Here is a 14,196-nt window from a genome sequence, read left to right on the forward strand (position 1 = left end):
CAGTCATGACCAGGAAACTCTAGTAAACAAAAAAAAACATTTATATGCTTACACACAAGTTCTTAATATCAAATGAAGATCTACCATTATGAGTCCACTATGTCTTAAAAATATTTTATTATTGTTACATTAATACTTGAATAGTTTTTGGTTCTATTTCAACCATTTTTTTTATTTGTATAAAAGAAAAAGTAATTTATTTTGAACTGAGGTTTATCTATTATCATTTAAATTTGCTGTTAATGAGCTTTGAGTGTTGCTTCATTTAAAATAACATTTAATAAGCGGTTGCTTGTCTTCTGGTGAATTGCTGCTCATCTTTTGTTGTTTGTTTGTAAATGCACTGGAGTGTTGAGCACAGGCTCACACACACGTCTGTTATCTGTGGTGTCACTGGGTCGGTGGAATTCGAGTTTCAGCAGTTTTGGTTCTTTTAAAAGGCAAACGTTAATTAGAGTAGGAGCCTCCCTGCCACTGACCAACGACAGCCAATTCAGACTAGTTAGTGTTGATCTAACAGTGAGCTGTTCACCGCTGCGCCTCCCTCTGAACCCTAAAGGAAACGGCTCACTGACCTTCTCATTTTGATTCTTTTTTTAATTAACATAAACAGATTTTCTGTTGAGAGGGTGAACTGAATATTAACCGTCTACGTCAGAATCATCTTCATCCAGGAGCTGCAGATCGGTGCTGAAGATGTGGAGTCCGTCGTCAATGACGGTACGGCACTGCACTCCCTTTGCAGACTATTTAAAGTCTATTTTAAATGTCACTGTTTTGCCATTCCATGCTCTGTCTGTATGTGCTAATATATGGATTCGGCTTCTGTGTTCTGAGTCAAATTTCCCTGAGTGGGACAATAAAGTATAACCTTCAACCTAAACTCAACTGTTTATGTAAATTGAACTTTAAAAAGCATTGAAAAAAGCATTGCATCCATGTTCTTGTACAACAACACATACTATTGTGTTTTCCTGTGAATTTCTAGCTATTCGGACTAAAATGGTTTATTGTATGATCAACCAGACACAGCGGAAGGTTGAGGTAAGTCATTACCTACTTTCAGACAAATTGAAAACACACAAATGCACTAAGTTAGTGTGCAGTAGTAGTAGTAAGGGTTGAGTTTGAAAATCTGCCCATACTGACGTGATTGGCTTCTGTCTCACTTCCTGTAGCCACAGCGCACACCGCACTTTTGGCAAACAGCAGTGGCAGCAGCTGCATGACAAACTGTGCTCCTGGAAACCGAATCTGGCTTCTGTAAAGAGCAGCCTTCAGAAGCTCTCTCCCTCTGCCTGACACAGCTGCTTCTGTTTTTATATACATCCAATAAAACACCCATGAAGACCATGTTTCTGCTTCACTGTCAGTGCTGTATAAAGGATCATAGACAGTCAGACGGCAGACATGTTAATGGTTGCATGACCTATAAGTTAGTTTCAACACATTTTTCAGCATATTTGATTTTGACGCTGAAAACTTTGAGGTTGAGATAAACTGTATCTCCAGTATGTCTAGCTATAGACAGACTCTGAAAACTGCTAGGACCGAGCATATCCACAAATTCTTTTAAAATAACCAAAACAATCCAAGGTTTTTATTTAGCACAGTGGCTAAATTAACAAATAACCAGATGCTATCTGATTCAAATATTCCATCAATGTTTAATAGTAATGACTTTATGAATTTCTTCACTGATAAAATAGATAAAATCAGAAATACACAACCCATTCTCACTCCAAAGGCGTCAAAAACCGAAGCATGGTCAAGCGCCCCTAGCGTCACTTTTATGACGCCAAATGTGCCTCTCGGCGTCGACTATCGAAGCACTACGACCTTCATTGCTTTCAGTGGGAAACTTTTGGCGTCAGAATTCGACACGAGGACATGAGATGTTTATCGCTATGAAATCACGTTCAAGAAGTCTCATTCAGCACACATCGCGCCATACTTGCTATCAGTTCCACAGTTTGGGTGAGTAGTCGTATATACGCTCTTTTAATGCCTTTTATCAAATGTATTCTGTCTTCTTTATTAATCAGATTAGTGCCATATGTTTGTATTATATCGGTCATCCGCGGCTGTCTTTGAGTTTCATTGCGTTTAAATAAATGAACACAGCTGCTAATTAGTCTGATTAAACTCTATCTGTCACGTGACGTGCCATAGACCTTCGATCCGTTTTATATTATTATTAATTTCAGGATCAATGATGTAAGTTGTATTTGTAGTAAAATCATGGTAATCACGACACAATAGTAATAAATGAAATGTGAAGTTAAAACACAGTAAATGGGACATTAGTAACTGTAACTGTAGTTTTACTATGATATATTAATAATCAATACAACAATACAATAATCACCAAACCAGCTATGTTTGTATCACTGTAATGTTAGTGTTTTTATGTGCTTTTATATGACAGATATCACAGTAATCATGTGTTCTGTACCATGCTTTTAATACCTTTTAATGTGAATCCAAAAAAAAAAAAAAAATCAAATTAAAAATAAATAATAAAACATGTATTTTTCCATCTTGCAGTTCATTCATATCAGTTTATATATATATATATATAAATATTTTGCTCACAGATCATTATTAACATTCTGTATATAATTCAATTTTATTTTCTCTCCCCTTTTTTATTATTTTTATTTTTAGCTGAAAAGACGTAAAGGCAGTCAGCCCAGTGGTGTTTCTGGAGAGGGATTCCTTCAGAAATGGAGAAGACAGAAAGCTGCGGAGGCAGATATTTGCAGCAGTAAGTCTGTGATAGTTTGTCTCTTTTATCAAAAATTCCTGCTGTTATAATTGTACAGCATTTGTTGTTTCTTAAACTGTTGCACTGTCCAAATACCCACACTTGCCATCTTTTCACTTGACCACTTGATTACTTATTTGAAGTCTTTCCTGTATTTGGCCTAGTGTTCGAGTGAGCATGATGACCACGAGTGTGTGTCGAACTTTTCATGACCTGATGACTGTGTTTCCCAATCCTGATCCTGGAGAACCCCAGCACTGCACGGTTTTGGTGTCTCTCTTATCTGCCTTGGAGTCTTCACTGATGAGCTGATGAGTTAAATCAGGTGTGTTTGATCAGGGAGACATCTCAAATGTGCAGTGTTGGGGTTCTCCAGGACCAGGATTGGGAGCCACTGCCTTATGGGACACTTATGTGTTTAAAGAGATTTTTAATATCTAATTATCAATATTTCACATACTGTACATTGGACAGCTTTCCATGACCTCTTGTGAGATCTCGGCAAAAAGTCTGACGATTTATTCCAAAACATGATGCATGATGGGATACACTAAGCTTTGTATAGCGCTCCAGAGCAGTATTGGAGAGGTTTAGTGTGTGTTAAGGACGCTGTGCTTTGGCATTATTAAGACCGGGGACAGTCTTGTGCACACACTGTCACGTACACACACTCTCAAGTGGCCAAGACTGCAAGTGTGGGTATCTGGACAGGGTCAAAGTCTTAAAAATGATCCCTAAACACATCACAGTCTTAATAATCCAGTTTAACACTTGTATGATATTGTACAAGCCCCAGGACTTTCTCATCTGACACTATCAAAGAATTCATATGACTATAGCTTGTTATTAATTACTTGCTTTCAATAATGGATTCATTTAACATTTAATTATACAGCATCTTTACAGAGGTGTAATGTACAAGCTACACGTAATTAATAATATGTCCTTCGTCTTACAGGATTTTTTCCAGATAATGCTGTTCTTCTTTTTCAGGTCTAAAATATCGAGCTCAACAGCTATTTTAAGAGCCAACCCTCACAAACCTTCCTAAAACCTAAAAGAGCTATTACTGAGTCTCAGCGAATCTTGCCATGATCAGCTCTTCCCAGGTACATTTGTTTACTCCAAAAATGCTCTGGTCTGAATCTTACTTTAAATTAACTTAATTATGTTTAATGAGCAATATTAATTGCACAGAGAGTAAGTAGAGATTATCTTGTTTCACAGAAGAGAAGGAAGACCAAGGATATGATTTGCTCAGGATGAGTAATGAAGATGGCCATCTTGAGCTCAAACAAACAGAAGTCCTCTGGTATGTGTGTGTTGAAGCAATGTTATACAACATTTTATGATGATCTCTCACAGAACTGGTCATGTCAGCCTTGATTTCGTTTTATACTATTACAATTACAGCATGTTAGCAAAGTGTGACTGGACATTTTTAATATTATGTTTTTAAAAACACACCACCTGTTTTATTAGCAGACAAGTGTCATGAAATTGGTTTAGTTGATATAAACACCAATTGACATTATTTCATTGTTTTGTAAATGTTTTGTTATTAATTGTGAATTGATAGTTGATTGGTTTGAAGCCAGGCATTACACTGCACAGACTAAAACACATTTGTGAGAGAAGTCAGGAACTTTGGAGAAAGATTCTAGAGGAAGAAAACACATTTACTGCAACAATAGATGAATTCTAGAGTCTCTGAGAACTACACATGCTAATGTCTCATGAGCAAGACCTTTGCTTCTGTAACTTTTTCTTAATTCTTGCAGAATGACATATTTATTGCAGTATTTTTATTTGTACAGATGATCTCATCAGCCAAATGAGGGGTTTTGACCAAGTGATGCTCTTGAAAGGAGTGAAAGAAGAGGATGTGGTAAATTGTCTTCTCAAAAGATCTTAAAACAGCTTGAAGAATGGTAAGTGTACAGTACTACAAGGGTCATAGTTGCTCACACTGCTAAAATCACACAGAACATAAGCTGAGCTCTCTGTCCATTAAACAACTTCTTCTGCATTGTTTGTTTCACTTTGACCAGGTCTGGGATCTTAGGACTGAGAGATCATCTGGCTGAGAACAAGCTACACCTCATCAGTGCTGGACATCAACCACAAACTGTTTCCAGACACGAGAGAAGAAGATCACGATGGGGAGATGAAACCAGTTTAGATGTGATGATGGGAATCATTATTTTCTGGAACAGTATCACATGTCTTAAATGTATCACATGATCTGTATCACAGTTGACTGGATGGGACTGTGTGACTTTTAAGGACATTTCATCACTCATCTGTGTGAACTGATTTATATATGAGGTTAATGTATCTTTGATGATAATTATTTTCATTGAATCTTATTTGTCTTGATGCTACTTTATCAACTTTATAGTCTATGCTTCAATAAAATGAAAATGGTGAATATTGTGTTCTGAAGATTCTTGGTAAATACATCATTTTACTAGGTAGGCTCATATGTGTTTATTTTAGACTTGGAAAAACGACATATTAATTATTGGGATTATTTTTTTATTTAAGACATGAACATTTTTGATCGGATTAATAACATCTGGGACATCAGTACACCAGAAAGTAATTTTTTTATATTTTAGTAACAAATATGCAAATTTTTTGTGAAATACAGGGAGTTACAAGATTAATTATTCTGCATTACAAGATGGTGCCATGGGCTTTATTGTTACAAGCACTTGACGGATAACTGAGAATGTAGCAGGAATGATCAACGTGGATCTTGTACTGCATTAAAACCAAGAGCACGCACATTACTGATGTCCAGCACATGAGGAGCAAGATACGGGGGTGAGGAGGACATTTTTACACTGATTTCGGCTAATTAGTTATATATAATGCTAATATATATAAATAAATTAATATTCTTAGCACTGCATGAATTTGTCCTTGTGTAATAGTGAAGTATCACAATGTGTATACATTGTCCTTGATTACTGCTTTACAGTGGGGAATAGATAATGGCAAGTTGTTGCAGGTTCATCCATTATATTTCTTGCCATTTACTTCAAAAATCAAAGAAATAATCTATTATTTTCATTATTAAATCATTTCTTTATAATTTTTCCATGTTTCATCAGATGGCCTCACAATGTCCTGTCAAAAGGTATAATAGCCATGATGAATAGAATAGAAAACAGAGGACTGTGAAAACTGTAAGATATAAATGTGACTCAGCTCAGTTTGTTGTTCATGATGAGGAGAATACATATATGTAGGTTGTACTGCCCTGCTACCCCCAGGGGCCCAGTAGCACCCCCCGGAAGAGCCCAAAACTGTACATTTCAAATGGCTGTAAATCAGAGTCCAATTAACATATCAAAGAGAAAATGGGCAGGATTATTACTTATGCTATGCTGATAAAATAATGTTGAGCTCAGTTTTCAGAAATAAGTGGAAAGCTGGCATAAAAGCATTTTAAATATTGCTCACTGTAAAATACCACATTTCAGCCTGCCTCTCAAATATATCATAGAGGTTTGCACAATAAACATATTTAGATATCCAGTTTACCTTAAAATAAATAATTTATTTAGTTTCGTTAATAAAAAGTTTTAAACTACATTACCCACAAGCCTCCGTCGTTCTATCTATAGAAAGGCAACACTAGGGGGCTGTTTTTGTAGTTCATTGAAGTTATGCTTAGGGTTAGGATTAGGATCTCGCTAAAGATGTCATTTTTGTCAAGATAGCAACACTTGATTGTTGACTTAATATATTACTAATGTGATGATAGCAGCAAAACATACTTTTTAACATGATGCGCTGTTTAATATGGGTTAAAAGATAGTCCAACCACAGACTGTCCTGAAAAGTCATAGCCAATGGCATCTAAGCTGAGCAGCAGCGTCACACTTCCTTATCCATGTATGACAGATGTCTTTCGTTTTTCGGCTGAAGGGATAGATTCGGTTAACAATAGATTAAGCTTGCTACTTATTAGATTCTGTTTTATTAACGTCTTCCCCTTCCTCCGTTGTTCAGCTTGACAAAAATTGGGCAATATTGATGTGCACATGCCCAGCAGTCGCAGTTGTATCCAACAGATAGATTCCTCTCATTAAATATAAGACACATTTTTAAGATTTGTATTTTTTTTTTTTGACCAAAGACAAATATATTTACTAATCAAATGACGTGCTTCTAAAATTTACATTGTGTTTTAAAGTTAAAATTGTTCACATTTGTGTTTCTGTGATTTACCATTCTCTACCATTTGAACCCTAGGAATAAAAACAGAAATTATAAATTAATGAATGAATGAATGAACAAATAAATACATAAAGCATAATAAACATGCATATTTTTGTAAGGATCTTCCATTATTTATTGATATGTCAAACTCATTTAAAGACAACATGCCCAAATTACTACACTGCATCCTCTGTCACCAAGCTCGTTTTTGCCACCATAAAGAATAAAAAGGCAGTTATGTTGTAAACATTAACTATTTTCAGTATGCAAATGAAAATGCTTTTATTAAAAAACAAAACAGTAAATACAGTATGTCTTTCAGAGAACACTGGAAAAAGATCAATTTTATTTAAAAAATTAAATTGACCAAAATGTTATACAACACAATGTAAATGTTTCAAACTCACAAAAAAACACCATGAAGACATGCATGTCAAGTGTGCAATATCATCTATAAAACTCAATCAGCACAGCATCAAATAAACACTGATTGTCTGAACAATGGAAGACAGAGAAAGTGTTCAGGAAAACAAACACCTGCTAGCTTTGACAATAACATCATGAATTCACTTCATGACTGGAGCTAGGGGATGACTGTGTATGAATATCTCCTTTACTAAAACTCTTAATTAAAGTCTAAAAAGTTCACTGTATGAAGCTTGAAAAAGAGAACAAAATGCTTTATCAATACGAAAAATACTATTTTTAACTATTGTTTTCATCACTGGTTCTGTAATGTATTCATTATGAGCTTATAAATAAAACAAAGTTACATCTTCTGCAAAAATCAAACCACTGCAAAGTCTAATCACTGATCCAGGGACCATTTCTGTGTGTGTGGGGGATAAAGAGTTAACGAGGTGAGTCCTTGTGCATGATGGAGAACTGCAGTGTTATCCTCAAACAATCCTGTAAAACAGAAATATTACATTACATTCAACTTATACATTACACTGTGTTTTGTTTAGACCATAAAAGCAGCCTCTGTAAAGATGCTGTAAAATTAAATGTTAAATGAATCCATTATTGAAAGCAAGTAATTAATAACAAGCTATAGTCATATGAATTCTTTTGATAGTGTCAGATGAGACCGTCCTGGGGCTTGTACAATATCATACAAGTGTTAAACTGGATTATTAAGACTGTGATGTGTTTAGTACAGTATGTGAAATATTGATAATTAGATATTAAAAATCTCTTTAAACACATAAGTGTCCCATAAGGCAGTGGCTCCCAATCCTGGTCCTGGAGAACCCCAACACTGCACATTTGAGATGTCTCCCTGGTCAAACACACCTGATTCAACTCATCAGCTCATCAGTGAAGACTCCAAGGCAGATAAGAGAGACGCCAAAACCGTGCAGTGCTGGGGTTCTCCAGGATCAGGATTGGGAAACACAGTCATCAGGTCATGAAAAGTTCGACACACACTTGTGGTCATCATGCTCACTCGAACACTAGGCCAAATACAGGAAAGATGTCAAATAAGTAATCAAGTGGTCAAGTGAAAAGATGGCAAGTGTGGGTATTTGGACAGTGCAACAGTTTAAGAAACAACAAATGCTGTACAAATTATAACAGCAGGAATTTTTGATAAAAGAGACAAACTATCACAGACTTACTGCTGCAAATATCTGCCTCCGCAGCTTTCTGTCTTCTCCATTTCTGAAGGAATCCCTCTCCAGAAACACCACTGGGCTGACTGCCTTTACGTCTTTTCAGCTAAAAATATAAATAATAAAAAAGGGGAGAGAAAATAAAATTGAATTATATACAGAATGTTAATAATGATCTGTGAGCAATATATATATATATATATATATATATATATATATATATATATATATATATAAACTGATATGAATGAACTGCAAGATGGAAAAATACATGTTTTATTATTTATTTTTAATTTTTTTGGATTCACATTAAAAGGTATTAAAAGCATGGTACAGAACACATGATTACTGTGATATCTGTCATATAAAAGCACATAAAAACACTAACATTACAGTGATACAAACATAGCTGGTTTGGTGATTATTGTATTGTTGTATTGATTATTAATATACTATAGTAAACTACAGTTACAGTTACTAATGTCCCATTTACTGTGTTTTAACTTCACATTTCATTTATTACTATTGTGTCGTGATTACCATGATTTTACTACAAATACAACTTACATCATTGATCCTGAAATTAATAATAATATAAAACGGATCGAAGGTCTATGGCACGTCACGTGACAGATAGAGTTTAATCACACTAATTAGCAGCTGTGTTCATTTATTTAAACGCAATGAAACTCAAAGACAGCCGCGGATGACCGATATAATACAGCGATTAAACATATGGCACTAATCTGATTAATAAAGAAGACAGAATACATTTGATAAAAGGCATTAAAAGAGCGTATATACGACTACTCACCCAAACTGTGGAACTGATAGCAAGTATCGCGCGATGTGTGCTGAATGAGACTTCTTGAACGTGATTTCATAGCGATAAACATCTCATGTCCTCGTGTCGAATTCTGACGCCAAAAGTTTCCCACTGAAAGCAATGAAGGTCGTAGTGCTTCGATAGTCGACGCCGAGAGGCACATTTGGCGTCATAAAAGTGACGCTAGGGGCGCTTGACCATGCTTCGGTTTTTGACGCCTTTGGAGTGAGAATGGGTTGAAATACAATAGCGAATGAAGATTCTGCAGCGTCTAATACTTCAGTTTTATCCATCGCTCCCAAAGATAAACTGCAGTGCTTTACAACTATAGGACAGGAAGAGCTAAATAAAATTATCACCCACTGAATTACTGAAAGAGTTGTTACCTGTAGCTGAATAACCGCTTCTAAATATTATTAAATCGTTGTTATCTTTAGTTCACATCCCAAAACCATTTAAGCTGGCGGTTATTAAGCATCTTATTAAGAAATCACAACTAGATCATAGAGACCTGGCAAATTATAGGGCTATTTCAAATCTTCCATTTATGTCTAAAATTTTAGAAAAAGTTGTGTCTGCTCAATTGTGCTTGTAGTAATATTAAGACTTCATTATCACAGGAAGAAGGAGGCGGTAATGGGCAGACAATGAAAATGAAGCTTTTAATAATCAAATAAAGACAAAACAGCGTGAGCCCCTCGCGGACGACTGTCGTGCACAAAGAAAAACCAGGTGTCGCTCATCTCCAATCACTCCACCGGCCTCGCTCCGTTCCCATGGCTCTCAGCCCCGCCCCACACGTCACAGTGATCCTTTATGCAAAAAAAAATATCTGTACACATAACCCCGCCCCTAAACCTAACCGTCACTGCGGTTTAGACAAATCGTATAAAATCGTAAGAGTGAGGTCGTACAAATTCGTACGAATAAGCCACCTCGTAAAATACGTATGAATTGGCCATGAGATAGCGTTGTTTAGATCCTACCTGTCCGAATGCTACCTTTTTGTTTATTTAAATGGGGAGTCATCTCATTTATCACCAGTAAAATATGGAGTGGCACAAAGATCTGTCCTAGGTCCCCTTCTATTTTCAATATACATGTTGCCCCTTGGTAATATTATTAAAAAATACGGGATTAGTTTCCACTGTCATGCTAATGATACTCAACTATATATCTCAACGAGACCAGATGAAAATTCTAAATTATCTAAGCTAACAGAGGGTGTTAAAAATGTAAAAGATTGGATGACCAATAATTTTCTCCTATTAAATTTGGATAAGACAGAGATATAAATTATTGGACCAACAAACAGTACACAGAATCTAGTACACTACAGTTTGCAACTAGACGGATTTACTGTTACTTTCTCTACAGTCAAAAATCTGGGTGTTATATTATACAGCAATTCATATTTCCCATATTACAAAAACTGCATTCTTAGAAACATTTCCAAGCTACAAAACATGTTACCTGTTTCTGATGCAAAAAAGCTAGTTCATGCATTCATGACCTCTAGACTGGACTATTGTAATGCACTTCTAGGTGGTTGTCCTGCATCTTCAATAAACAAGCTACATGTAGTCCAAAATGCAGCAGCTAGAGTCCTTACCAGGTCAAGAAAATATTATAATATTACCCCAGTTTTACTTGGCTATTAGTGTGATGTGGTAATGGAGAGAGAGAGGACTCAAATGCAAGTGCAATGACATTTGTCCTTTAATGAAACAAAGTCTGGCCACAGGTATTCCAACAAAGGCGTAGGAGAAATAGATGAACAGAAGATGACCCGTAGACTGGGAAGTACAAATAAACTTAGACGACCTCTGTGGCAGGGGTAACCAGCAGACTGGTGAGGCGGAGGCTTTTCGGGACTCACGAAGGAGCCGATGATAGGTGCTCGCAGAGCGGGGAGGCCGAAGTGTTATTCAGCAGGTAAGGTTCTGTGGGTGCAAATGGTGAGCACAGAGTAATTCCAGCAGTGGTGGTGAATTACTAACCAAACCCCGACAAGACAGGACAGGACAAACTAACGTGCAGATGCCAATGAATGATACTCATAGGTGACAACAATCTGACAAAGAGACAGGAAAAAGAGAGGGTAGAAGTAGCCAAGATAATGAGACAGGATGAGAAACAGGTGGAGGGAAATTATCCTAATGGGAAGTGGAGACAGCTGTAGTAAAGAAACGGAGAGTGAAGGGAAAAAGGAGAAGAGTTCCCAGCAGAGGGAGACAGAGAAAGAAACAAGATCATGACAGGATCATGACAGTACCCTCCCCTCAAAGAGCACCTCCTGGCGCTCCAGCGGGGGAATTCTGGCGAGACCGGAGGAAATCATCAATGAGCGAGGGGTCTAGGATGTCCTTGGGAGAAACCCAGCTTCTCTCCTCAGGAACATACCCCTACCAATCGACCAAATATTGGTGCCCATGCCCCCGGCGGCACATGTCCATGATTTTGCGGACAGTGTAGACCGGGGAGCCTTCGATACGAATGGCAGAGAAAGACGCGGGAGGGGGGGGGCGGGAGACCGGTTTAACGCAAGAAACGTGAAACACCGGGTGAACACGATGAAGATTATGTGGCAAACAAAGTTTGACGGCGACAGGATTAATGATCTTGACAATGGCAGTTTACGAGAATCAGATTGGAGAGGTAAATTGGAAGTAGATAGCCATACTCTCTGACCAGAAACATAACGAGGGCTCTTGACACGCGATCTATTAGCAGCGACACACATGCATCCTCTCGAACGACATAGGGCAGCTCTAGCCCTCCTCCAGGTTCGCTTGCAGCGACTGATAAAGGTTTGAACGGACGGACAGTTAGAATCGGTCTCCTGAGATGAAAATAAAGGAGGTTGATAACCAAGGCAACACTGAAATGCTGAAAGACCTGAGGCAGAGGATGGGAGAGAGTTATGAGCATACTCAGCCCAGGGGAGCTGTTCGGCCCAGGATGTGGGATTGCGAAAGGCTAGACTGCGGAGGATGCGGGCGATAATCTGATTGGCTCGTTTGGCCTGACCGTAAGTCTGGGGGTGAAAACCCGAGGAAAGACTAGCAGTGGCACCTATGAGGCGGCAAAACTATCTCCAAAACTGTGAGGCGAATTGCGGACCCCTATCGGAAACGACGTCGGTGGGCAACCCATGAAACTTGAACACATTATCAACCATAATCTGGGCAGTCTCCTTGGCAGAGGGAAGCTTGGCAAGGGGAATAAAGTGAGCCGATTTAGAAAAGCGTGTTAGGAAAAATCTCCTCCCGGGGGGTGCAGGCGGTTGAGGAATCGAAAAGCCGGGACAGCGCGTCCGGCTTACCGTTCTTACAGCCCGGGCGGTATGAAATGACAAAATCAAATCGCGTAAAAAACAGAGCCCAACGAGTTTGACGCGAGTTCAATCTCTTGGCGGAACGGATATATTCTAAATTGCGATGGTCAGTCCAAACTATAAAAGGGACAGTAGAACCCTCTAACCACTGTCGCCACTCACCCAATGCCAGGCGGATGGCGAGCAGCTCGCGATTACCGACATCATAATTACGTTCTGCGGGGGAGAGACGGTGGGAAAAGTAAGTGCAGGGATGTATCTTGCCATCAGACGCTGACCGCTGGGAAAGAACGGCCCCCACCTCTACCTCGGAGGCGTCAAACTCGACGATAAACTGTCTCGAGCTATCTGGAGTGAGGAGGATAGGCGCGGACATAAAAAGAGTCTTTAGCCGGTCAAAGGCCACCTGCGCAGAGCCGGACCATCTGAAACTCGATTTAACGGAGGTGAGAGCGGTTAGCGGCGCGGCCACCTGGCTGAAGTTGCGTATAAACGACGATAGAAATTAGCAAACCCCAGAAAGCATTGTAGCGAAATGCGAGAGTCAGGAACGGGCCAGTCGACCACGGCCTGAACCTTAGTAGGGTCCATACTAATCTCCTCTGCCGAGATAACGGAGCCCAGAAACGTTATTGATGACGCGTGAAAGGAGTACTTCACGGCCTTAACAAAAAGTCGATTCTCAAGCAAACGTTGGAGGACGTGGGGAACGTGCTGCACATGAATCTGGAGAGAGGGCGAGAAAATCTAAATATCATCGAGATATTAAATTGAGCATATCCCGAAGGACATCATTGATTAGTGCCTGAAAGACAGCGGGGGCATTAACCAATCCGAAGGGGAGGACCCTATACTCGAAGTGACCGAGGGGTGTGTTAAAGGCGGTCTTTCACTCGTCCCCCTCCCGAATACGCACGAGATGATAAGCATTACGGAGGTCAAGTTTGGTAAAGACCCTTGCCCCCTGCAGAATATCAAAGGCTGCAGACATCAATGGCAGGGGATAATGAATCTTAACGGTGATGTCATTCAGCCCCCGATAATCAATGCAGGGACGCAAAGAGCCGTCTTTCTTTTTTACAAAAAAGAACCCGGCACCGGCAGGAGACGAGGATGGGACGATAGTGCCGGCGCTGAGAGATTTGGATAAATAATTCTCTAAAGCCTCCCATTCAGGAACGGAAAGAGAGTAGAGCCTACCCCGTGGGGGCGTGGTACCCGGGAGAAGATCAATGGCACAGTCATACGGGCGGTGGGGCGGAAGAGACATAGCTCGGGAACGACTGAAAACCCCTCGCAAATCGTGATACTCCTCTGGTACTCCCGTCAGATCTCCCGTCTCCTCCTGAAAAACAGAAACAGAAGGCACAGGGGGAACAGCAGAGACTAAACACTCAACATGACATGACAACTTCCA

At 39.0% G+C, this 14,196-nt stretch overlaps 3 long non-coding RNA genes across 3 annotated transcripts; 2 read left to right on the forward strand and 1 right to left on the reverse strand.

Annotated features, from left to right (window-relative positions):
* The first annotated feature begins 2,078 nt into the window (after nt 1-2,078).
* LOC127934693 (uncharacterized) lies at nt 2,079-4,035 on the forward strand. Its single transcript, XR_008147877.1, has 3 exons — nt 2,079-2,767; nt 3,761-3,876; nt 3,995-4,035. It is a non-coding gene; the product is annotated as an uncharacterized LOC127934693 (long non-coding RNA).
* Nucleotides 4,036-4,663: 628 nt separating this feature from the next.
* Nucleotides 4,664-5,198, forward strand: LOC127933862 (uncharacterized). Its single transcript, XR_008147590.1, has 2 exons — nt 4,664-4,698; nt 4,819-5,198. It is a non-coding gene; the product is annotated as an uncharacterized LOC127933862 (long non-coding RNA).
* Nucleotides 5,199-7,000: 1,802 nt separating this feature from the next.
* On the reverse strand, nt 7,001-8,721 carry LOC127934637 (uncharacterized). Its single transcript, XR_008147865.1, has 3 exons — nt 8,623-8,721; nt 8,297-8,457; nt 7,001-7,909 (listed from the first exon to the last, which is right to left on the reverse strand). It is a non-coding gene; the product is annotated as an uncharacterized LOC127934637 (long non-coding RNA).
* Between the last annotated feature and the right edge of the window lie 5,475 nt (nt 8,722-14,196).

Source organism: Carassius gibelio, chromosome A18, assembly GCF_023724105.1.
Source record: "Carassius gibelio isolate Cgi1373 ecotype wild population from Czech Republic chromosome A18, carGib1.2-hapl.c, whole genome shotgun sequence".
Taxonomy (NCBI): domain Eukaryota; kingdom Metazoa; phylum Chordata; class Actinopteri; order Cypriniformes; family Cyprinidae; genus Carassius; species Carassius gibelio.